General features: G+C 38.6%; 1 protein-coding gene across 13 annotated transcripts in view; it reads right to left on the bottom strand.

The window, feature by feature from the left end:
* Window positions 1-24,313, bottom strand: part of Appl_2 (amyloid-beta-like protein) — a 137,982-nt gene that overhangs the window by 82,678 nt on the left and 30,991 nt on the right. Inside the window, exon 1 of one of the 13 annotated variants that reach the window (XM_054232388.1) lies at window positions 18,422-18,437. The exons of the other annotated variants lie outside the window; for them this stretch is intronic. The gene's annotated coding sequence lies outside the window, so the exon portion shown is untranslated. Of the gene's footprint in view, window positions 1-18,421; window positions 18,438-24,313 lie in introns of those variants that run through there. 13 annotated transcript variants of the gene reach the window in all.

Below are 24,313 nucleotides of genomic sequence, written 5' to 3'. Positions count from 1 at the left end.
CTTCAAATTAACTGTATTATTTACATACTCACAGTAATTTACTTTTTTAATATATCACCTTTATGCAGCGTTTGATTGCGCATAAAATTAATTTAAAATTTGTGTTTTTGTCACTTGCTTTGTATCAATATCAATACAAGTGGTAAACTCAAATTGACCACAAAATAAATATGAAACTTCAATAATTCAGTGCTTTAAGTGCCTTTTAATGAATTTTACGCGGCTAATTACCAATGTTGGTATATTTGAAATATTAATAATGAAACAAAGGTAATTAAAAAAGTATTTATAGAATTTGATTTAATTGGTAGCAGGCTATGGACAAATTAAATTTTAATGAAATTTGGCACAAAGTGATTTTGAGTGAGTTAAGTGTGACAGGCTAATATTAAACAAAAATTAAAAAAAAAACTAGAAATTTTAAAAATATTTTTATATTTTGAATATTTCAAATTTCAGTAATTAAAAAAATATATGCATACAAAAATTTTGGAAAGTAAAAAATATCTCTACAAAAAATTGCTCTCCAAAAATATATTAGGTCCACTTTGCTTCAGCCGTTTTTTTTTTTTGGAAATTTAATTTTTTTTGTATAAAAACGGTTACAAATGTCGATGTTACAAATGTCGATGAGCCTCAGCTGCACTTATCTTGAAATTAAAAAAGAAAAGCTAAATTTCCCGCAAATGTCGAAGATTCGGCTCAAAAAGTGACATTTTCAGTTGAGAATAGACATTTTCAGTTGTTTGGTTAATGTTGACACAAATGTCTAAGATCGATATAAAACGATTTAATCGATTTAATCGACCAGTGCTTGTCCCGCAAACGTCTAGAATTCGGCTCAAAAAGTGACATTTTCAGTTGAGAATAAGTTTGGGATGTAAACAGATCTCTAGAAATATTTTGTTGGGTCAATGTTGACACAAATGTCCAAGATCGATATAAAAAAAATCGATTTAATCGACCAGTGCTTTACCCAGAGACATCTATTGGAAAACGGCGGAAGCAAAGTTGTAGACATAATATAAAGCAGTTAAATTCTTTCAATATTTTTTTCATAAAGTTTTTTTTGGAAAGTAAAAAATATCTCTACAAAAACTTCTCTCCAAAAATTATGAGTAACAAAATTTTTTTCAATTTTTTCTAAATTAAAAATAAGTGTTCATAAAACGTTTTTGGAGATTTTTTTTTAGATTTTTTAATTTGTCTACACAAATTTCTCTCCAAAAGTGAATCCAATCAAGTTTTTAATATAAACCGCTTTTTCTAAATAATCTTCCAAAGACGATGAGGCCTAAGTCAACCGGTCAGCAAGCTTAACTCAATTATTTGCGTAGAAAAAGTGCAAAAATTGCCAACAAACAATACAAAAAAGTCTCCATAACTTAATTTCGGCAACAAAAATGTTTTTGTTTACAAATATCCAGCAAGTTTTGTGCTTCTAACAAGTGAGCAATTTGGATGAGTTAATTGAATTTTCTCGCTCTATTTACACACAAGGACACTGCGCCAACGCCTGGGGATATGCAACGTGCTGCCACCCGTGCGAGTGAGTGGAGTTCACAACAACACAGACAAAATAGCAATAAACTGGAGTAATGAAGTGCACACAAGTCAATACAAAGCGACGGCGACCGGCAACAAGAGCCGGGCAGGCAAGGCATGGCAGCTTAGAAGAGCGGAAAGCGAGAAGTTTCGGTACAATGCGCTGCAGCTGCTTTCAAGGCAGCGCTGCTAAGCGCAAGTGCAATTAACAGGCAGGCAAATTATCATTATAAATAGACAAATATTATGTATTTATAACTGTACTTGTGCGCCATTGACAGGCGTCTGGCGACAATGGCATGCAAATATTGCTGACAAACACAGCCACAAACATGAAATATTACTTATTCCTTGACTTTTTACTTGTATTTAATACAATTTTATTCAAGGCCTCTTGCTGTTGGAGTTGTTGTTGTTATGTATGTTGTATCTTTTCGAGTGCATAAATTGCTCGCCTGTTAATGGAGCATCACAATTCAATTAAGTGTAAAAATTAATTAAGTTTTCTAAGTGTCTCACAGACGCAAACCAACACGAACAACAACAACACCAACAGCAAGGAACGTTTAAGCAGCAAGCCAATTAAAGCGAAGGCACCCACCCTACAAAGAGAGTATGAGAGAGAGGGAGAGTGAAAAATGTAACCAAGTAGCTTTCATAGTTAAGCCACACACCAGGAGAAGCGAACATAATGTGTGGAGAGTTAAAGTGGGAGACCGACAAATGACTAAAAATATTTTAGAGAGATTTTAATGAGACTTGAGAGTTATTATATAACATTTCTTCACTTAAAATTAATGCTTTTAAAGTCAATTTTCGTTATTAAGAGTATACTTCTAAAGTTTGGTCATTTGCTTTATATTTCAAGTTTTTGGAACCAATTTGAGACTGAGCTACTGAGTTACAGGTTTTTTGGAATCTAAATAGGTTTGAGAATACTATCTTCGGCAGTCACAAGTCACAGGCACATGATGAGTAATACAAAAGAAACTAAAATTCAGCTAAGCCAGTCTTCAAAGCTTTCAGCCATAAACTTCAAGTCCTGAAGAGCTTTTGAGAACTTTATTGATCAATAAAATAAAAGCTAAAATTTAATTCAGCCGCTCCCAAGAGCTTTCAACCATAAGCTTCAAGTCCTGAATAGCTTTTGAGAGCTTTATTGATCACTCTAAGCATGGATAAATGATAACATAAAAGCTAAAATTAAAACCAGTCTTAAGAGCTTTAAGCTTTCGATGTGGCATTCAAAGTAGGACTATTGCAACTTGTAAGCTTGAGTTTCAACCTGCTGGCATCAAAAAAAAATGTGTTGCTTCTGTAGAGATATCAACTAAGTTTCATTTTGTTACTTATCTTTAACAGTCTAAACCCGGATCCCCTTGCAACAAATGCCTGAACTTCAGTCAGCGCGCGCTCATTCCTGCCATACTGGCGGGAATACAATTCAAACCTTTCTTGCGGCATTCCAAAAACTTACATGCCCCCAGTTGCAACTAAATCGTTGTATCTAAATGTCTACTGTTTCTACTGGCGAACTTTTGTGAGAAGAAAACAAAAAAGAAATACTTGAAAATGCTGGCCAAACTTGTGAGTCACAGTGCCCAGCGCCTGAAATGCTGCTATGCGCCTGCATGCTAAAGCACACCTACATATTTGTCTGCGTGTTCGTGTATGTATGGCAACTGACTTTGGCAGCTGCTCAGGTTACAACCGACCGCTGTGCGTAGCCTCAGGCATGTTTTACATATGAATTTGTGGCTGCCGAGCGCCGTGCAGTATGCAACATATATTTGGCTAGAGGAATTCATGATGGCCCAAGTGTGGCTGTGTGTCTGTGAGTGTGCGAGCTAGTTGCTTACACTTGAGTGCCTTCAGAGAGAGGCACTGCCACAAAACTATATGCAGGCGTGAGCTTTTCGAGGCATTCACACATACAAACAGAGTTCATATAAAGTGGCATGTGTGTGTGTGTGTGGCTTCTTTATATGGCAAAAAGTTAAAGTTGCAAAATTTCTAATCTAAAGGCACGCACGCACGCACGCCAGCACTTGCAATGCAATCTACATTCGTGTGTGTGTGAGTGCTCGCCCAGCTTGTCTCTACCTCCAGCGTCAGCTCTAGCTCCAAGTACACATGTACTTGACAAAGTGGAAATTTTCGTGTAATACAATTTAAGCACATTTCTTTGCAACTCTGCTGAGCACAGAAAACAACAACAAAAACAGAAAACAAAGTACCGTTAATTTTCCTTTTGCTCACACACGCGACCTGTGTGCGTCCTCAAAGCCAATTTCTGCTTCTACTGCGTCTGCAGCACTGCAGCTCTCGGCAGCAAACTTTGCCACTGCACTTTCGTTGCAACTCTGTGCGAAATTGATTGCAAATAACTACAAAATCAAAAACAACAACAACAACTACAGCAATAAAAGCAATAACTACAACATATCACCATGTCAGGCAACCGCAGCACAAAATTTCTTGTGCCAAACTTTGGCGCGCCAAACTTCCAACAAAGTACTCACACTAACTTTCTGCCAACTAACTACTACCAGCTTTTTATTGTGCGAACTCCTTCGTTGCATTTTTTTGGTTTCGGAAAAAATACTGTCACAGCATTGCATGTGATTTAGGCAAATGCAATTTGCTTAAGTGAAGTTTAGCGCTCTTTCTTTGCGCTCGCTCGAACTTGCTTGCACTCTCTTCTGTTTCTTCTACCCCTCCGCCTTATGTGCTTACAACTTTTATTACTGTGATTTAATAGCTTCGACCTCTAATTGGGCCCTTACGAAGTTTTTACTGTCAAAGCACTAATTTCGTAACGAACTTTAAGAGCTTGCAGCCTGATTGAGAGCGCTGATTGAGTGGCAAATGTGCTTCAAATGCGATAATTAAATCGCTTCCGAAATGAGAAAGTGTGTTAGTGGCTATCAGATGAAGTTGTGAAGGTAGTTTAGCAGAAAAAAAAACATTTTTTTTCAAAAAGCTTTATGAGATCCGAAACCAACACAAAGTTAATGAGAAGCTTTGCTATTGTTCCGAAATCTTTGATTTTACAGCAATTATATGCACGAAAAGTGGACTAAATAAACTTAATAGAACCCTTAAAACTCTTAAAAGAACTTGCAAAATTAAGATTCCATGGCTAGAGAGCTTCTGAATTCTGTGTTGATCACTTTAAGCATTTTAAGTGAAATTAAAAAAAGCAAAAATTCACCCAAGCAAGTATTCAAATCTTGCAACTTTAAGTTTTAAGTTACGAAGAGCTTTTAAAAGCTTTTCTAGACACTCCAAATATAGATGAGTAATAAAAAAAGAACTCAAAAATTGAGCTAAGCCAGTCTTAAGAGCTTGCAACCTTTAGCTTTAAGTATCGAAGAGCTTTTGAGAGCTTTTCTGCTCACTCTTGGAATAAGTGAAAGCGATCACGTTATGCTTAACTTGTCTTTAGAGAATTAAAAGCTCAGTTAAAAGTTTATAAAACACAGATTTAGAATGCAAAGCTTCTCAGGACCTCACAAAAACAAAAGGGAAGTCGGTAATTCAGCAATTCTGATAAGCTCAGAAGAGTATATCTGTGTCTCAACGACAAAATAGGAGCAATATAGTGGAAATTTTACCAGACTTTCATCTCTAAGAAGTCGAAAATAACACAGGTCGACACAAAAAATGCTCAAAGATCAGACAATGATATTCTTATAGGATTTCGCTGAATACGAATATGACCTCCAAAAGTGCCTATCACTATCATTTTTGACTGATTCGAACTTTCGATTTGATTCTTATAGTTGACAGTTTAAGCTTCAATTTAAGCCTAATTAGAGACTTCTAGCACGTCAGCATAATTCTCTGGATGTGATCAAAAAAGGCCAAAAACAGGGTTTTTTGAGACTTTGAGTCCATTTTGCTCAAAATCTCGACGTGATAGGAGGACATATTCGTGTTCAGCGAAATCCTATAAGAATATCATTGTCTGATCTTTGAGTCAGAGAAAAAGTTACTTTTTGTCGACCAGTGTAATTTGAAAAAGAGAAAAAGACTGGGCTAAACTGAAAGTAAGAAGGCCACATTCAATTAAAAGGAATTAGGCCTTGAGCAGGATATTACATTGAACATTACAACCTATTTACTCAACCGGGTCCTTGTCTGGTAAAAGTGTATCCTCAAACTCAAATTTGGTACCGAATCTCGAATATGGAGCATCCAAACTGGAATTTCAATTAAAATTTTGCTCATTTCTATGTCACAGAGTTACATATTGCTTTAATGAAGATAAAACCGAAAGTGTCCACACTTGACCACAATAACAATAACAACAACAATGCACTAAAATTACACACATAGCAGTGTATTTCCACGCTTGCTCTTCTTCTTCTTCTTCTTGCCGAGCAAAATTTTCACTGGCCTTGCGGAAATGTATTTTTAATTAAATTGCAATGCTGGCATGCATCACAACACATAACAAGAAAAATGAAGAAATTGCAGAAGCACAAAAAATATTTAATTAAACTTTTCTTCTCTATAAAGAAGCGCCCTACCGTAGGCAAACTGCTGGCGGGCGCTTGCCGCTCATCAGCAACTCTGTCGCTTGGCAGTCGGTCGGTCGGCCGGGTTGACGGCTGGTGACACACCGAAGGCATTCAGCCGGCGGCGAAAGGGTGCAAAAGACATTGTCATGCTAAGCGCATGTGACATCTTGGCTGTTGCTTTCACTCTGTATTGTTGTAATCGCTGCAACCTTAATTTTTATATATTATTTTGTAAACTTTAGCTGTTTAAGCACAGCCCCGTCTTTGGCAACCTTTCATTTTTTTCATTATTTTTATACATTTCTCATTTCCTTCACATTTCGTTTTAGTTGCGACCTTTCCTTGAAACTTTTCGCTCAACAAAAACATTTAATAATTTTCTTCTGGCATTTAAGTTTCTTTTCTTTTTTTGACATTTTTCATTGCTACTCACACCAATCGGGCGCTTTCGTTGGTTGTCATGCATTTTTTATCGCCGCTTGAGTACCGAAATTCCCAAAACTCCCCTTCCATCCCCCTCCAGCGAAACATTCATAATTTAAAAGCCTCCTTGGCAACTTTCTTTGTGTGGCATTCAGCCCCCCCACTTGTTATTTCTCATACAACCGTACCGCTGCCGCAAACACACAATCCATCTTCCGCCTCCTCACGATTAACAACACAAACATACACTCGCCCACTCCTTGGTTTGGTATTAACCACACACGAGCATTCGTTTTTAAGCGAAAACTTTTTCTTTTAGCCGCCCAAAAGTTTCAATTCAAATAAATTCCAAATTGTTTAGCGATTACTTCCGCGGCGGGTACACTTGAGACCTTCAAGTGAAGCGACTGCTGTCGATTTCTACATGCGCAAGGCTCATTTTCTCCAAAAGCATTACAAAACCGCTAAGTTTTATATTAGTTGGATAATTGAAAGCTCGAATGCCGAATGCTTTGGGACATATGTGTGTATACAGCGCATGGATTCACCGAAAATGCACAGAATATATACTATTGATGCTGTCGGTGAATCATTAGTACATAATGAGTCGATAAACCTTAAATCCGGTGTTCATTGAGCGTAGTAGAAAGCTAAGCTGTCGTGACGATCCAAAAAAGTTCTATAGTTCGTACCCCAAAAGCTATTTTAAATTTAGCTTTTAGTATTTTTAGAGCTTATTGAATTTATTTCGAGCTTTTGAATTACCAACTATCAAAAAGCCTTAAGGAATTACTTTTAACGAAATAACTAGCGAAAGCTAGTTTTGAAAAACACTAAAGCTTTTGAAAACAGATTTAGAATAGATAGAAAATTTTAATAAATTTAAAGATCCAGCCTTTTGATTACCAACTAACAAAAAGCTCAAAGGATTTTTTTTATTTTTTAGGATTTTTTTAAGAAAACTTTGAAAAGTCTAAAATATTAATCAATATAACCAACTGAATGCCGAGAAGATCATGAAGCTCCACGGTTCGTACAGAAAACATACTCAGAAACCAACCGAATAGTGCAAGCGAAAGAAATAGATTTGGAATACAACAAAAGCTTTTGAAAATTGCGATTTTAAGGTTTTTAATAGCTTTTTTTCGAGTTTTGAGCGCTTTAATTTTCGTTCAAAACTTTTTGATTATCGAAAAACAGGAATGAAATATTTTTAATTTCTTAGAAATATTGAAAAAATCAACGTTGTCAAGATTTGGAAACCAGCAAAAGCTTTTGAAAATGGAGCTTTTAATAAATTTTAAAGCTTTCTGTGTTCTTTTACAGCTTAGGTAGGCTTCTTAAGAGGACTGCATATAATTTATTGTAAATTGCAGAAAAGTAAATATCAAAATCTAACTTTATTCTCAAATTTTATTACACAGCAGCTTAAAGTATTGTTGTTGTGTTGTTTTATCTGACAGTTAGAAGTTTGAGAAAATGTTTAAGGAGCTCAATGAAGTTGTAGAATACCAAATTAGCAAAAAATACCACAAATTTTCAGTAAACACACAAATCAGCGTCAAAAGTGAAATATTTTAGTAATTTTCAAAGAATTTTTCTCACAAATATCAAAGTAAATATTATTAAATAATTTTCTCAAAAATATAAAATATTCTTTTTTCTACAAAATATTAATTTGCGCAACGCATTTAAAATATCCACACAGCAGGCATATGTCAATAATTACACGCTGCCACACATACATATATACATAAGAGAATAGCTGCTCGAAGAACTTAGAAAATGTATGTCATATTCAAATAACAGCAACAACAATAACAAAAACTTACTAAGACTGTACGACAAAAGTTTAATAATAAAGCACGACATTCTTCGGCATACATGCACACATACATCCAGCACTTATGACAAGCAGTAGCTCTCACACACACACATAGAGAGGCAGTCACTAATACCAGCATATGTGCAAGGATAATGAAATATATAAGCGCTTGTTCTACACATAATAAGTGTTTTATATCGAAACTTTCCTTATTACATTATTTCATTGCTAAGCTGGTGTTGCTCGCCTGGCAAACATATGTTTTTGGTGTGCGCCTAAATGTATGCTTGCTCGCTCACAAACTCTTACGTTACGGCGCTACGCCAGGCGGCTAAGTATGTGTGTAAATATATATATACATTTTTAAGACGACATTTATTAAATTTTGAAATAAGCGCACGCATACACACCCACATATGAACATATGTATGTATATACTCTCATAAGTATGGCACACACTTACATTTGCGACACAGTGTAAAACAATAAAGTACTTACAAGGCAAATAACAAGACATATCTGCGGTTAGCAGTGAAATAGGACAAACAACAACAACAAGCAAGTATAGCAGCAATAATAATATTAACAGCAACAACACCAACAACTGCAAATGCTTAGTAGCACTCAGCCGCCAACAACACGTACAACATCATGCTTATTATTAAGTACAAGTCTCTCCAATGCTTACTCATACGCTTACTCAGCACTCGAAAGTACTTGAGTATACACCCAATATAAGATATATGTACATAAGTTCAATTGTTGGTTATTGATTTAAATATATACATATGTGTTTACATTTATATATATGCGCTGTTGCCAAGTTTATCTGCCATGCGTGAATTTGAAATTTAAAGTTGAATTTAATTTGTTTAAAAGCAATTGCTTTCATATTGGCATCATATGCAAGTCATCTACTTGACGCATTCATGCAATGTTGCCAATTTTCACTTAGATTAACTCTTGCATTGTTGCCAATTTCTTTTTAACGCAAATGTTCACTAAAGAAGGAACTCACTTCATGGCAAATTCAAAAGCTGTCAAGCAGCCAGTGCTTACTCTTAAAATAGTTAAACTACCTTATCAGTAAATTAGTAGAAATAAACATTGTTACCAAATTTGGTATTGGAACTTGAGAATATATGAATGTAATAGTGAAACAGACAATAGAGAGTCTGTTGAGTGTTAATTAAGAGTAAAATTAAAGAATTTGTACACTTTTGTTTCAATATTATATTATTTAATTAATATTATTACTCCAACACAACGCTATAGTAATACAACGTTGCCAAATTCCACAATAAAAAGCGCGCTGTTGCCAATTTTCAACAAATAATATAGCAAAATTTAAGAAACTAATCAAAAAATCATCAGTAATTATTCGCACTGATATCTCTTGATAATTAGAGGTTCGCGAAAAGTTCATTCTTCCCTTACTACTACTGTCAAGCTCTTCACTGCTTTACACAAATTACCATTAACGCACAAGCCGCCAGCGACTCAGTACACTATCAACAAATTTCGGCAGCAATTTCGCAAAAAAGTCTGTGAACTTTGTATAAAGTTCGTATAATCACTTTAAATATCGTTGCAACTAATCTGGTGATTAAGCTGGCGCGCAAAAGAGTGCTTCCGAAAAGAAAAAAATTAACATTTTGCCATGGGGAGTACGCAAGCTGCGTAGCACTATTAAAAGTGATATTGTTGGAGGTATATTGAGCAACTAAGCCAACGCTAATAATGAGCTACTTAGGTATTTGTGTGGCAGACACAAAGCAAAGACGCTACAATTTTTATACTTGTTTCTTTGGCAGCTATCTGCGCGTACGTAGTTTAAAATTACCCGCCGGCATTAAGCTAAATGATTGCAATCAACATTAGGCGGCAAAGACCGAGCAAAAGACAGCGGCAGGCTTTATCAAACGAAGTTCGGCAACATAGGTAACGGTAGACACTAGCGAGGACTCGAACCCAAAATGGCAGCATTGAAATGCGCAGACACCGAGTCAAAGGGTGAGTGCCGCCATCAGCTTAACACTAAAGCTTTCAAAAAAGGATTTAGTGATCTCTGGACAACTGCCTAACACTTCGGCGGCGCCCAGCTGGTTTTAGAGCTGCCGCTTGCGCTTTTGTGCTGCCTCTTTATTCATTACGGCCAATTTCTCACTTCTTTGTTTCATTTCCGTTCAGCGCGGTGCTCGGCGCTCGCTCGTTTCTTTTACGACACCCTTGAAACTATCAAAACAAATCCGGGCACAAACAGTGTTGGCATAGACTTTGGCACTAAGTAAGCGGAAAGCGGAAAGTTGAAAGCGCCGCATTGGGTTACACTTAGCAGCGTCATTTAGCCTTTACGACCACTTGTCACTCACCGCAGTTTGCTTATGCCCACTTCGTGCGCACTTAAATTGCCGAAAGGACGGGCGAAAGGTAGCGGAAGCATTAACCATTAAACTAAATGAGCAACATTTTCGAGTATTGCCAGTTGAATTGTAAGAGTCGTCAATGTTTATTCTGGCAGGCAGCGCGCACTTTTTCTCCAACAATTTTCTGCGATTTTTCTTTGTTTTTCCTTCTGCTGCCTTCGTCATCTTTGCCTTTGCTCAAACAATGCCGTAGCAACGTTGTGTAGTTGATTGTTATGGCAGTGAAGGCAAAAGTAAATACTTTTATGCTATTACTACTTGAAGCGTCCCTGCTATTTTTGGACTATTCCCAACTCACCGCGCGCGCTCCCCTCTCCCTAACTCCTGTGTTGGGTTCGTCGTATTTAGCTGTAATGCAATATTTTGTATCACTTTGCCGCCGACTGTTTTTCGCTAGAAAAGGTATGTTTACAGTGTTGCATGAAATGGCAGCATACAATTTAATTTAATTGCCAATTTGCAGAAAATGGAAAACATATGAAACAAAGGCGGGAGAAGCGCAGTGGAAAAGTATGTAGCAATAAGAGCTTTGACTTTGAACGCCAGCGGCGGTGGCATAGGGCAAGAAAGTGAATTTATGAAAAAGTCGGAAAACGGAGTTTAATTGAAAATAGCTGAAGTAGAAAACTCTTAAAGGAGGCGAGTGGAGCGAAGAAGTTGTAAGGGAGTGAATGTCGGTAAGACATTGAACTATGTAGGAAATCACTAAGAAAAACAGGGTGCAAAATGGAACAAATTGTATGCAAATTAATCACAAAGGGTAGTAGATTCAAAAAACTATGGTGAAAATGTATTTGGAATGAATTAATTGAAGCAAATCATTCGTTTTGAAGGAAAATTTAGCTGTGATAGACTATAAAAATAGTCAGAGACCCCAAAAACGCTTATATTCATATAAAAAAGTAAAAAATTATACCGTGGGAATTTTAAAAATACGAAAAAAATTGTAAAAAATAATTTTTAAAATAGTAGTAGAAATCGAAAAAGGTACTAGACGACAAAAAAGTTTGAATATAGAGCATATTTGCCACAAATAGATAACAGAAGTATTGAAAAACGTTTTTCTGTATTAATAAAAAATAGTAGTAGAAATTGAAAAAGGTAGTAAACGGCAAAAAGTTCAAATATGCTTCGAATATAGAATAGAAGTACAAAAAACGATATCTTAGCACTGTAAATTGATTGGGAGCCTTAACGATTTACTAGTCGGAATCTAAAAAATGTAGTAGATTACAAAAACGTTCAAATATGCTACGAATATAAAGCAAAAATACCGACAAATGTTTTTGAGGCAATTTAAATTGATTGGGAGGCGACCAGAAAAGCCCTAACAAAATAGTAGTAGAAATTGAAAAAGCTGACAAACTACAAAACAATTTAAATACGCCACGATTAAAAATTAGAAGTACCGAAAGCCGCTGTACAGACAATTAAAATTTATTGGAAGATGCACAACAGTCTTTTAATAATAGTAGTAGAAACCAAAAAGGTATTAAACGACCAGAATGTTTAAATATGCCATGAATATATAGTGGAAGTACCAAACATTACTTTTAAAAAATTGAAAATGATTGGTTGCTGCACAGCAGCAATTTTTAAAATAGTAGTAGAAAACAAAAAAGGTAGTAGACGACAAAAATATTAATATATGCCACGAATATATAGTTGAAGTACCAAAAAAACGCTTTTAAAGCAATTAAAATTGATTGGAAGGCGCACAGCAGCCTTAAGAAATATAGTAGTAAAAGTACAGAAGTGCACTTAAAGCAACAAAATAATATCAATTGCAGCAGCAATGCGATGCAAGATGCCAATTTATGTTACGACATTTATGTAGTGGCACGCAGCACATGATTTTTGCAGTTTATTTTAACTGTTTTTTTTTCGACAACACCCTCTTCCCAGTTTTTATTAACATATTTTTCAGCATTTTTCGTGAAAACTAAAAGAAAAACGCTGGCAAATTGCAATTTGTATACACAAAATTGCAGTTCGCAAAGTGCAATAAACGCAAATGGCGGCAAAGACATAAAAAGGGAGAAGAAGTAAAGCTGCACTGAAGGAAATTCACATTGGACAAAAAGCAAAAGAAGCCACAAGGCGCCACAAAGAAGGGCACGAACAACACACGAAAAAGTGTTAAAACAACAAAAATAGACGAAATCGTGTGCGAAAAGTTATTGCTGGCGAAACTTGGCAGCATTGCGAATGCGTGCGTAAAGCATAAGCGTACGTGTGTTGCATACTTTTAAGGGCGCGCAAACACACACATTTAGTCTACGAGTATTTGACAAAATAGAGAGCTGCCGTTATCTACATCACAGCTGAAGAACGGTAAAAAGTTTTCATGCACACAACTTTTACCGCTACAAATGTTGCTATTGCTATTTACTGCAACAAGCGATGGCTACAACAACAACAATCACGTATAACAACACCAAATGTGCAACAACACTTGCGGAATTTTTATGAAGTAGCAGCGACTCTGGTGTTGATAAAAAGCGGACAAATCGCTGTGTGCGCATAAGTAAAGTAACGGCATAAGTAACGGAATAAAAATAATATGCCAAAAAGGAAGCTGGTGGCAGATAGCTACAACTATATTTTTAGCCACTTAAAAGTTCGTATTTATATATTTATGCACACACAAACACAAAGAATCACGCCCGAAAGTATGCAACTGTGTGGTGGAAAAGCGCAAAAGAACGCGCATTTTGTTAGGTTAGTTGTTGGTGTGTGTGCGAAGTGGCTCGCAAAAATGGCACGAACGCAATGAAATGCAAAGCTGGCGTGTGTAAAAAGCAAGATAGTAAACAATCAGCGCGGCAAAAATCGCACTCAGCGCCAACCGCCAACCGCCACCCGCTTATTATGACAGTTGTGGCGCGGCATTAATGCATGCAGCGGGCACGTTGTGCGGTCGCATTGAGCTTTACTACCAGCTTTTTGCAGCAACAACTTAAAATCGCATTTTTTTCTCCTGCTTCCCCGTTCGTCAGCTTGCCAATTTATGCGCGAGCAGCCCCAAAATACACGAAATGCACCCCAGTCCGCAGAGCGCCCTCTATATGTTCGGCGCGTTGTTTGTGCTGCGACTTGGCTTGCATATATTTAGGCGCTGCAGGGCGGTAAACTAGTGTTGAACGAGCGCTATTTCAAGAGTCGAGCGCGCTCCCCACTACAAATCATTTATTTCATTTTTTCCACACAACGCTCAACGCTGCAACCCTGCGTTCTAAGGTAAGGGTGAAGGTTTCGACATCATTTTATTCACCTTTTAAATATTCATTGGGGTTTCTCGTATTTTTTCCGCGCTTAATGAGCAAAATGCAAAAATGCAAAGGCGTTGCTTTGACGATGCCACACTCACGCTCAAGCTTTGAGAGCTGGCGGCAGGCGTGCGGATTAGAGGGGCGTGGGCGTGGGCGCTTATAATAAATATTTAAATGCGTGCAGTTGTGCAGGCGTTTTGTACGTGGCAGATAAGCACAAATCACAGGTGCAATAAATTCGTTTTGTCTTGAACTTTACGATGACTTTGAGCGCAACGAGTATTTAAGGTGGGAAAATAAATATTTTTTACAGAAGAAGTAAATACAACGGAGACTAGAGGTGGCTGTAGTAATACAGTTGAATTACGTACGAGTTCATGAGCTAAATTTGTTTTTAGCCTAAAGGTAGGCTATAAGAATCAGTGAAACTTTTCAGTAGAGAAGAAATTCTCTTGAGTAGAGCAGAAGTAAATACATCCGAGTCTAAAGGGGTCTGTAGTACAAGAATAGAATTGCATATGAGTTCCTGACCAGCTGTTCAATATGTTTGGAGCCTAAAGGTAGGCTATAAGAAACACTGAGACTATTCAGTGGAAGCCAGAGAAGAGAGAGAACTATGGAAAGATTACATCCTGAGAGACAGATGACTGTTATTTAATTTGGATTTACATTTAAAGCATCTTAATGGATTTTCTTTCAATATTTCTGCAGTCATTAAGGACTGTGGTATGCGGATCTCCCTGATTCCTTCTTTAATCCCTTTGAGGTACAGGGAAAGCATAATTCTGTGGAAGTGAAAGAGCTCGAAGAGGTCGAAAGCGATGGCGTTGGCGTCAACAGCGACATGCGGAAAGTGATCTTGACACTTAAAGCCTCTCAAAGTTATGAAGAAATAGTTCAGAGATGATTACCGACGTTTCAAGTTGGAACTTGTGGTTCAATCAAGCTGACAGACCTCAAAAGATTAAGTGAGAATCCTCAGAGAAAGTTACCAGGTTGGTTTGACACCTTTGGAATCTTATTTTAAGAGCAATGAAACCTCACAGCGAAGCTCTTCACGATTCATAAAGTACAGACCGGATGTGAGAATCTTCTTCTACCACTTTCATAAGAACAAGCTTCAAATAAACAATTCCAACGATGTTTACAATAAAATAGATTGTGGATTTTGAAGGAAATTCCACGAAAAGTATAATAAATAAAACAATTTAGAAATTTTAGCGAGAAAAATATCGGCGTAAAACCAAATTTAAAACTACCCTCACCTCCTTCGCGCATTTCCAATCCATTCGAAACGCACCCTAAATTTAAACCCAGAAATCGCATTTGCTGCGGCCTAATGCAATATCGAATTCATTGAAAATATGATTTTGTGCCGCGCGGCGCACACAAGTAATAGAGTAAATCGCATTAAATCTAACGGTATTTGGCAAATCAAAGAAAAGCCAAATAAAATCAGATCAAAATGGAGGCAGCGGAAAAAATCAGAAATCAAAAATCAAAAATGAAGGGTAAACGATTTCACAAACAAAACACACACCGTCGCACTTACGCAGTTGGCGAGCACCCACAGCGGTGGCGAGTTTATTACGCAAGAGAGAGTTGAAGTGGGGTGAGGGAGACTGAGTGGTGAGAGAGGAGGAGAAGGAGCACAACTCAAGCTACAAAACTAAATAAATTGGCATTTAAAAAATTCATTGATTGTGGATGAGTTGAAGAAGCAATGATTTAGAAGTGATTTGTCGATGAAGCGTGCAGTGATTTCATCTTTTTATGTTGTTTTCTATGCTCATTCTTACTTTTCTTATTTCGAATTATCTTTTTCTAAATTTCACTTAATTTCTTATGCACTTTTTTCCATTATAGATACCTATTTCAAAATATAATATTAAATTTTCCTTGCGCACAAAGCTATGCTACAAAAACCAATACATTGTCATTTCAAAAAAGTTTCTTCGTTGCGAAAAAAAGTTCCTTTAATAATGACTTCTTATATTTTTTCTACTTTCATTAAAATTTCACTTTTTTGTCGCTATTTCATGAACTTGTTTGTAGCAACCTTGTACTCGAGGGTTGTACATATTTAGATATCAAAAATGTTTAGCATACTTTTTTGCGCAAACAAACAAGCAAATTACCAAGAGAGTGCCACTACAAATTCGCTGCAAAATTTCGCTTATCAAAAATTCTCAGCACAAAAAAAGATGAAGGAAACGGAAAATCAACCGCAATTTTATTGTGAAGAATATATTACAGAAGGCAACCACTAGTAGTTATAGAAGTATGAAAGTATGGAAGTTCTGAGCAATGAACGGGTGTGCGAGTGACAAAGAGAGTGAGACAGAGCGAGCGCGAGGACGCCAGCGTAGCGTGAGAAATCAAATGCTAAACAGCACACAAAAGTACAGTAATAACCACAACAAAAGCAATAACTACAATCAGCGCAAACTTTTTCGCAGTTACTCTAACTGTAATATAGACAGCAGAGACAACAAGCTAAAGCTGGCTAAAGAAATGTACGAGTATGTAAACAACAACAACAAAGCAAATACTTTGCTTATAATGAAAGTACCGAAAAGCAAATAATAAAATGTGGCGAACGAAAGTGGTTGTAGCAAACGAACGCACGAAGGAAGAGTAGGGCAGAAGGGACGCTGCATGGTAAAGACAAGCGTACACCCTCTCGTAAAAACTTTTTAGCAATTTAACAGTTTCAAAAATTTGTTTGTTTTTATGTTGAGTGTTGCTTTTGTTGTCGTTGTTGTTGCAAACGACAAGACTAAAAGACAATCAAAATGTGAGTCCCAAAGCGCAAATTCACAATGTAAAAGAAGAAGAAGAACCAGAAGCAGTACAAAAAAGTATGGAAAAATTGCAATTCTACAATAAAAAGAGAGATAAGACAAACGAATTTCTACGGTGGCAGCGCAGAAGGACAGTGGGGAGCGCGGTGAAGAGCATTGCACGAAAATAGAAAATACTTAACTAAGTAAATGAGTGGGGGAGTCGCGTTCGTTGTAGAATGGAGGTGGAGCGCTACACTGTGGGGCCTGAGTGGGTGTGTGCGCCAGTAGAAGAAACCACATGAAGACAAGCACAAGCGACGAAAGGACAAGCTCAATGAAGTGGTTGTTACAGTGCTGTGGCAAAAAGGAGTGAGTTGTTGAAGGGGAGGCGAGGCGCTGAAGAGACGGGTGAACTCGGCACGCAGGCAAGAGGAAGGCGCTGAATGTTGGCATCCGAAAAAAACCCAAAGAAAATGGCATAAATTTGCAATTACGTCGCACAACAACAACATGCAAGCAAGTAAGCCACGGCAATATGCTTTCTCCAAACACCACAGCTCGCAAAGCGCAGCTAATGGCACCTTCAACACACTCGTGCCGTATTTAGGCAACGCCACGGCAACGGCCATAACGGTAAATAACAGTGAGAAAATTGCGTCTGCCATAGCGGATAGCACATTTGTGCGAAATTGAGAAAATGAAATTATCGATTTTCATCAATCGGTGGGCGCGCGCGTTCCCTGACTTGGGTTGGCAATGACAGTAGGCAGCAGGCAAATGGGCGGTCTGACATGTGGCTGAGCTGAAGGGAGAGGAGCGGATCCGAACCGAACCGAGTTGTGACGTTTAGAAGTGCGTATATGCGAGAAGCCGATGAAGGTGCGACGACAGTGGCGTGACAGAAACGATAAAAGAAATCAAAAAGTTGTTAAAATTGGGTGTGGCAACTCCCTACTTATGAGAGTGTCAGAAGTCGGAAAATATTTGATATGAACTGCATTCAGATCTCGAAGGCAAGGAGGTTAGGTGCCAAGGCTGATCCTATGGATCTCACTTGAACAGCTAAAATCGAACGTTTTTTGGCATACCGAAGGTAAGGAGACATAGTTGCTATTTTTGTAGATAGCATCGTTGTAGCGTCTTTCTATCGATCTAGAAAGAGTTACATCTCGTGAGAATATATAACGGTATGGGGTTCCCAAAAGAGCTGGCTGTCGGGAGTTATCATGGAGGTTAAAGACTTCGAGAACATATATAGCCGAACTGATGTGGTTTCGCTACATATAAGGTCTAAAGATATCTAGCTGAGCATTCAATTTGAAGTTTCGGAAGATACCTATTGCGTAAATACTCTTTGATTTGGATTTCTGTGATTCTAAAAGATAGTCTAGATCACTTCCAGCGACTCTAGAAAATTATGACTTCTCTCAAGTGCTAAGAGTCTAAGCTAAGAGTTCGCTAAGAGCCTTCTGTTAGTTAGATACCATAGTAATCCCGAATTTATATCTAATTTATATTTCATTCAACATTTTGAAACTTTATTTCCACACCATCAATTCCAGGTCATAATTTTGTTATTAAACATTTTTTATAACGTCATAAAATATTTAGTACTTACTCAACATGAGTTCACATTTATGACTTTCAGCTTACCTGCAATTAATAAAAAATAACAATTTATTAAACATTAAATAAAAATGAGTATTTTTTAATTTTAAATAAATTTCAACGGAACATTTTTATTAAAGATTCGGCCATACATATGTATATATATTTTTTTAAGCAACAAACTACGTCACTGATTTCAAATAACAACAACAGCAAAAGCAATAAAAACCCACACGCAAGAAAATGTGTAAGTTGAAAAGCAGTGCGAACACAACAAAGGACCCCTTAAAATATGCAACGTCAGAGATAAGAAAGCAAGCAGGACACGCACGCACGCACAAACACACACATACATACATAAATACATACAGACTTACAGTAAGCGCTATGCGTTGTGCATATAAAATACGACAAAAGTAGCGGCAACAAGCGACAGCGGTGAGGGTAGTACAACAAAAACAACCACCTAAGCAACACTTGGCGCACAGCTCACCCACCCACAACTGCGAGCGACACGCGTGCTTTTAACACAGCCAACAACTACAACAACAACAGCAGGAACAACAAGGCGACTACTTTACGGATTAGGTATATAGTATATATATATACATATATAAATTTGTTTGTATGTATCACTTTGCAAGCAGGTTGTTGATGTTTTTGTAGTTATTTTCCCTCCCCCACCGCTCCCGCTTTCTTTTGCCGTGTTTATTTGTTTTCACTTATTTTCGTATGTACCACGCAGCAAGGCATAAATTGTGAAAGCAATGCTAAGAACGCACGAACAACAAATCCAAAAATAACAACAACAGCAATCGAGTAAGCCGTAATCAAAGTAGCTGCCTGACGATGGCGTGCCATGGCGAGCGCGTAGGGAATGAGACGAAGTGGAGTGAAGCGTGGAAAATGGTAAGAAATAACCACAATCAGAGAAAGCTGACACCGTTGCTGCGTAGATGAGTGTGCGATTGCGTGTGTGTGTTTAAACAATGTGACAAATTATAGTTAAAGAAATGACCTCATCAACCAAAGGGAGCGAAATTCAATCAAGCGCGCTGGAAGATAGAGTAGAAAGAAGTGGAAAAGACCGAGCGCGCAGTTGGAAAGCCTAGCAGAATAACCGACCGAACGATATTGGACCGGACAAAGGCAATTTGCAGAAAGGATATCCCAAGATCAAAGACCCGAACTACCATGAATCTCACTCCAGCTCCAGAAATTTACATGCGATATCATCCCTAAGTCTACCTACTCTATAGAACCTCTTCTGTCGATCTGCCGATTTCCAAATAACAGACCTAATCTTATATAGGCTTAATATATCTATTTGCCTCTCAAAAATATAGATACGCCCACTTCCATGAATCTCAATCCAACTCCTGAAGTTGGCTAGCTATATCTTCCCTGAGACTGTCTTTTCTACTCTAAATCGAGCTGTTAAGTAATTGGAACCTCTTCCGTAGATCTGCCGATTTTCTGATAACAGATCAAAGCCTATATCTTGTCTTGATCCTATCAATCTCCTTAGCAGAGGTTCAAGTCATCCAGTTAGTATCGGGACAAAGCAGGCAACATCAAGACGGGTCTTTCTTGCATGACGATTAATTCTACCTTCTAAGCATTTTCTAACCATTCCCTGTAAATAATTCAACAATTTGTTTTACGCTCCAGTCGAGGAAGTAATGAGGTGCAGTCAACAAACCGCCAGGATAGACAAAAATTCAAAAACAAATGCTTCTTGAAAAGCCTTACTGCCTTCCCTAACTAAAAGCGTCAGCGGCAAATGACTGTCAAAAAATTCTCATGCCCATACAATTTGTATGGCGCATACCGAAATAACGCGACGGCGGCGCTAGGCGGTTGAAATTTTCTATTTTGACAAAGCGTCTCGAAGTAAAGTTGGCTGCGAAAAACGAAGTTTCTCTGTTCAATAAAATTTCACAACAACAATTCAAGTAAACATTCTGATATTTGACGTAAATTTGCCACTTTTATTTAGGGATGGCACATCGACGTTAACGCTGAGCGGAAAAAAACGTTCCGCCAACGCTTTTATTTAGGGAAGGCAGTTAAGCGACCCACAAGACATGCCGCGCATCTCATAAGCCACATATTTGCGACACTGCCTAGCCTAGCTACCTCCAAGCACTTCATTACAATGCAGTTGGAAAAAGACGAGCGTTAGCTCCCAAGGCAGTTGCAGCGACAGCCAAAAAGCTACAGAAATGCGGAAGAAATTTATGCCAAGAAATTCGCCAGCCAAATAAGAATGGAAACAGGAAAAAATCAACGTTGTCGCGGTGAAATGAAATGGAAAATATGCGCAAATAAAGAAAAAAATAGTGTGTTCCATGCGACAGCGTTGCATTTGCTTGCGGAAATATTTCTTTCTTTCGCAAATTTCATGAATTTAACTAAGTACACTGCTATTTACTTTCCACTTTCAGCGCGTGAAGATCAATTTGACGTTTGTGAAAATCAGTGAAATGAACGCGCTGCAAAATAAAGCAATACGGCGTGTCGTGAGTGAAAATTGGCAACAACGCCGCAGCGCAATCAAGCATGAAGCGCTGAGTGCGCGCTTACCAACACTGCCGCTGGAGTGTCACTGCGTCATTTCGCCATTTGAGTGGAAATTTCATTCAGTCAACAATAAGCAAACAAAACGTATACGAGCACATTGAGACATCTTCGCATTGTGCCCGAGCGTGCGTATTTGTTGTGCTGCCAAGCGACCGACTAAGCAACCAGTCAAGCGTAACATTGTTATTCGACGACAAGCAGAAGAAGAAAGCACGAAGCGCAGCGGAGCCGAAGAGGACAAAGGCGCTGATGGCAGTCAAAGTTACAGTTAAAGACAACAGAGCGGGCAGCGAGATGGAGCGCACAACAGCAAGGACAACAAGGACGAAAATATTCGAGCGTCACTTAAACAGTACACTGGGGAAGTCTTCGACCGGAGCTGGGGTGGCGGCAGCAGCTGCAAATGTCCCAACAAGCTGTGCATACTGGCTCGCCAAAGCGCCAGCGTTGCCAGACAGGTGTGAGCAACGGCCAAGAAAGCGAAGAGTCGACACAGCCAGCAGAGGGAGCCTTGAGCGCTGACGTTGATAAAATTCGCCTAAAATATGCTGAGCACGTTGGGGCATTTGTGAAATTGCTTTGCTGCAACCATTACTTGTTTTTATAACCGTTGTCGTCGACGACGTTGGCACCGTTATTTGTGCGATTTGTTAGTGCAGTCAAATAAGCAACTCTGCGATAGCGTAGCGAGCGACGGCAAGTGTCTCGCGCACACGTGTATTTATTTACGAGCGTAAACTGGCAATTGTGTGGCACACACTCGGCTCTAGCAGTACACACGAGTATGTGTAGACGACGCTGTGGCAATAACAGTCAGTGGAAGAAACGAGCGTAAGAATGGCTTTCCAGCGCATAGGTGAGTACAAATTAAAAGCGTATGAAATAAATTTAAAATGTATTTAAATTTCAGCGCGCAGATAACGGTTAGAGGAAGCGAGCAGAAATAATGGGATGTCAGCACGTGTGTGGGGTGGGCGGCAATAAAGTGCAGAAGGTGATAAATGAGGTGAGTCGGGTAAATAGCAAGACACGAAGTAGAAGCGAAAGGCATAAAGTAGAAATCGGACGGTTGCAAGAGGTAAGTGCGCAGGAGTCGAAGCAAACGAGTAACGGTAAGTTAAGAATGAAACGAAAATACGCCATCAAATGGTGTGCAAGCAACAATATAAGACTCTAAAGCGACTTCGGAAGGCTGACAAGCTACGGGTGGCAAAGTAGGAAAGCAACTTGTTGTTGACACGAAGTATCGAAGTTGAAATGAAGTTGTGAGCCGCTGCCTCGACTCTGGCGTATGCTTGATGAGCAGCAACGGCGGAAGTGTTGTCATTTGTTAGGTGCTAACTGCCACAGTGACTTATAAATAAATGTGCGCCGCGAAGATAAACGGAAATACCCGGAGATGGAGGCAGTATGCAGAGCTCTTGGAAATTGAAAAATGTAGAAATATGTGGAATGAAAAGAAAAAATGGAGATGAAATGCGGTAAATTAAGGTGAAGGAATCAATTGATGTCAGACGAAGACAAGCATATTTTTGATTATTTTAGGAGCTTGCATAAGACTAAGGTTAGTTCTGAAAGGCGTCTATAGTTCTCAATTTTATTAAAACCTTTGCTTAAACTGGTTTCTTTTCACTATGAAGCTTTCGAAAAGTCCACCGAGAAACCCAATTGAGGCTATGGAATCAGAATGTTACACTGATTCTACTAAAATTATACTTTTATGAAATGGAGATGTACATACTACCCCTAAAAAGGCTAGACTAGACCCCCAGTATTGGTTAAAGAGACATAGACATGAATTTCAACTCCACATTTCCTTAACGTGGGTCGGGTCCATACTCTTTACTACAGTGTCTGAACCCAATAGATTGCAAAACATCCTAAAATTGCACGGAATGTCCACCCTTGTCCCTAAAGTTCCCCAACTGCAACACCCAGCCTATACTCTAACTAAACAGGGTGTTGTAACTGTACAACAACAACTAGACGATCTCATCAAAAATTCCATAAACCACTATTTCACTTCCGAGTAATAACAACCGCCGTTTTTGGATAAATATTCGCCAATTCTAACTAACTTCACTAAAATATGGCAACACTGGCGAGAAAAAGAAGTATGCGCATAACAGAACCCGTCAATATTTTTGCACCATTTCGTTTTTATTAACTCGCTTACGCCTCTTTGCCGCTACGTTTACGTACGTCAAGCGATTTCTCTCCAAACGCATCGTGTATAACCTCACATAAACCGTTGTATGGCGTACTCGTATTGCTGTAAAATAAATATGGCGCAAAATGCGCTTAAAAAATTCCAGGCAAGCAGGCGAGCGAGCGCATTTGCATGTGTGTACCACCCTCTGCCGGTTTGGTCATAAATTAAAAGCGAGCGTGGAAAAGTGTGCTGGCAGCGGCAGGTGGCGCGCGTGTGTATGTGAGGGTGTGTGGCATACTCTCGTGTGGCTGGGAAATTAGAGCCAATAGAGCGAGCGTTGTGTATGGCAGCTAAGCTCATATGCAAACGAAGCGCTTACATACCCAAATTTCCACCAACACACACCCACACACATACGACCGGATAACGGTTGCTGTATGTGGATGTATGTGGCAGCACACGTGCGCTTTGGCCACTTATGTATGCAAACACAGTGTTGTATTTTTTCTGTCCTTAGCTACACTTTACCGTTATTTTCTTCACTTCACTCGCTCACTCAACGCCAAGTGTACTGTGGTTAAGTGAACCTACCGCAAAATTTCCATGGACACTAAAAGTGCCAGGTGCAGACAAAGGCTGGCTGCCGACACACACACACTCATACACACGTGGACTTATAAGCTTACTTCAGTGCCCTGGTGTAGGCGTGTCTCCTGTGCAAGCGCGTGTGTGTGACTCGAAGTCAGTGCGAGAAACTGCCGAAAAAAACTATAATCAGTTCATGGGGAAAAGTGGAGCAGCAAAGAGTTATGCAAAAGTGGTAAGGAGGATGTGTGAAAAAGGTTAATGGAAAAATGCAAAACGCAAAAAGGGAACAGCAAAATAGGCGCAGACAAGCGACTAAAAAGCGTAGCTAATGCTGGACAACTACATGTACCCGTATGGATACATGCCCGTGGCTTCTACGTCCTCGTCGAGTACCTTTTACCACACATTGGCCGATTTTTTCATGCAAATTCCCAGACACTTTGCTGGCATGCCGGAGCTTTCTTTTTCGACCACTTGTGCGAATTTTTCTGCTGAAATGAAGCTTTTTTTGCATTCTTAAGGTGTGTTAAACAGGATTGCTTTGTGAAAAGAATGGTCTAAAAATACTCTTGTGAGAAG

This window comes from Zeugodacus cucurbitae, chromosome 5, assembly GCF_028554725.1.
Source record: "Zeugodacus cucurbitae isolate PBARC_wt_2022May chromosome 5, idZeuCucr1.2, whole genome shotgun sequence".
NCBI lineage: Eukaryota > Metazoa > Arthropoda > Insecta > Diptera > Tephritidae > Zeugodacus > Zeugodacus cucurbitae.
Note: the sequence above shows the minus strand (reverse complement) of the source record. Positions and strands in the feature narration are given on the sequence as shown.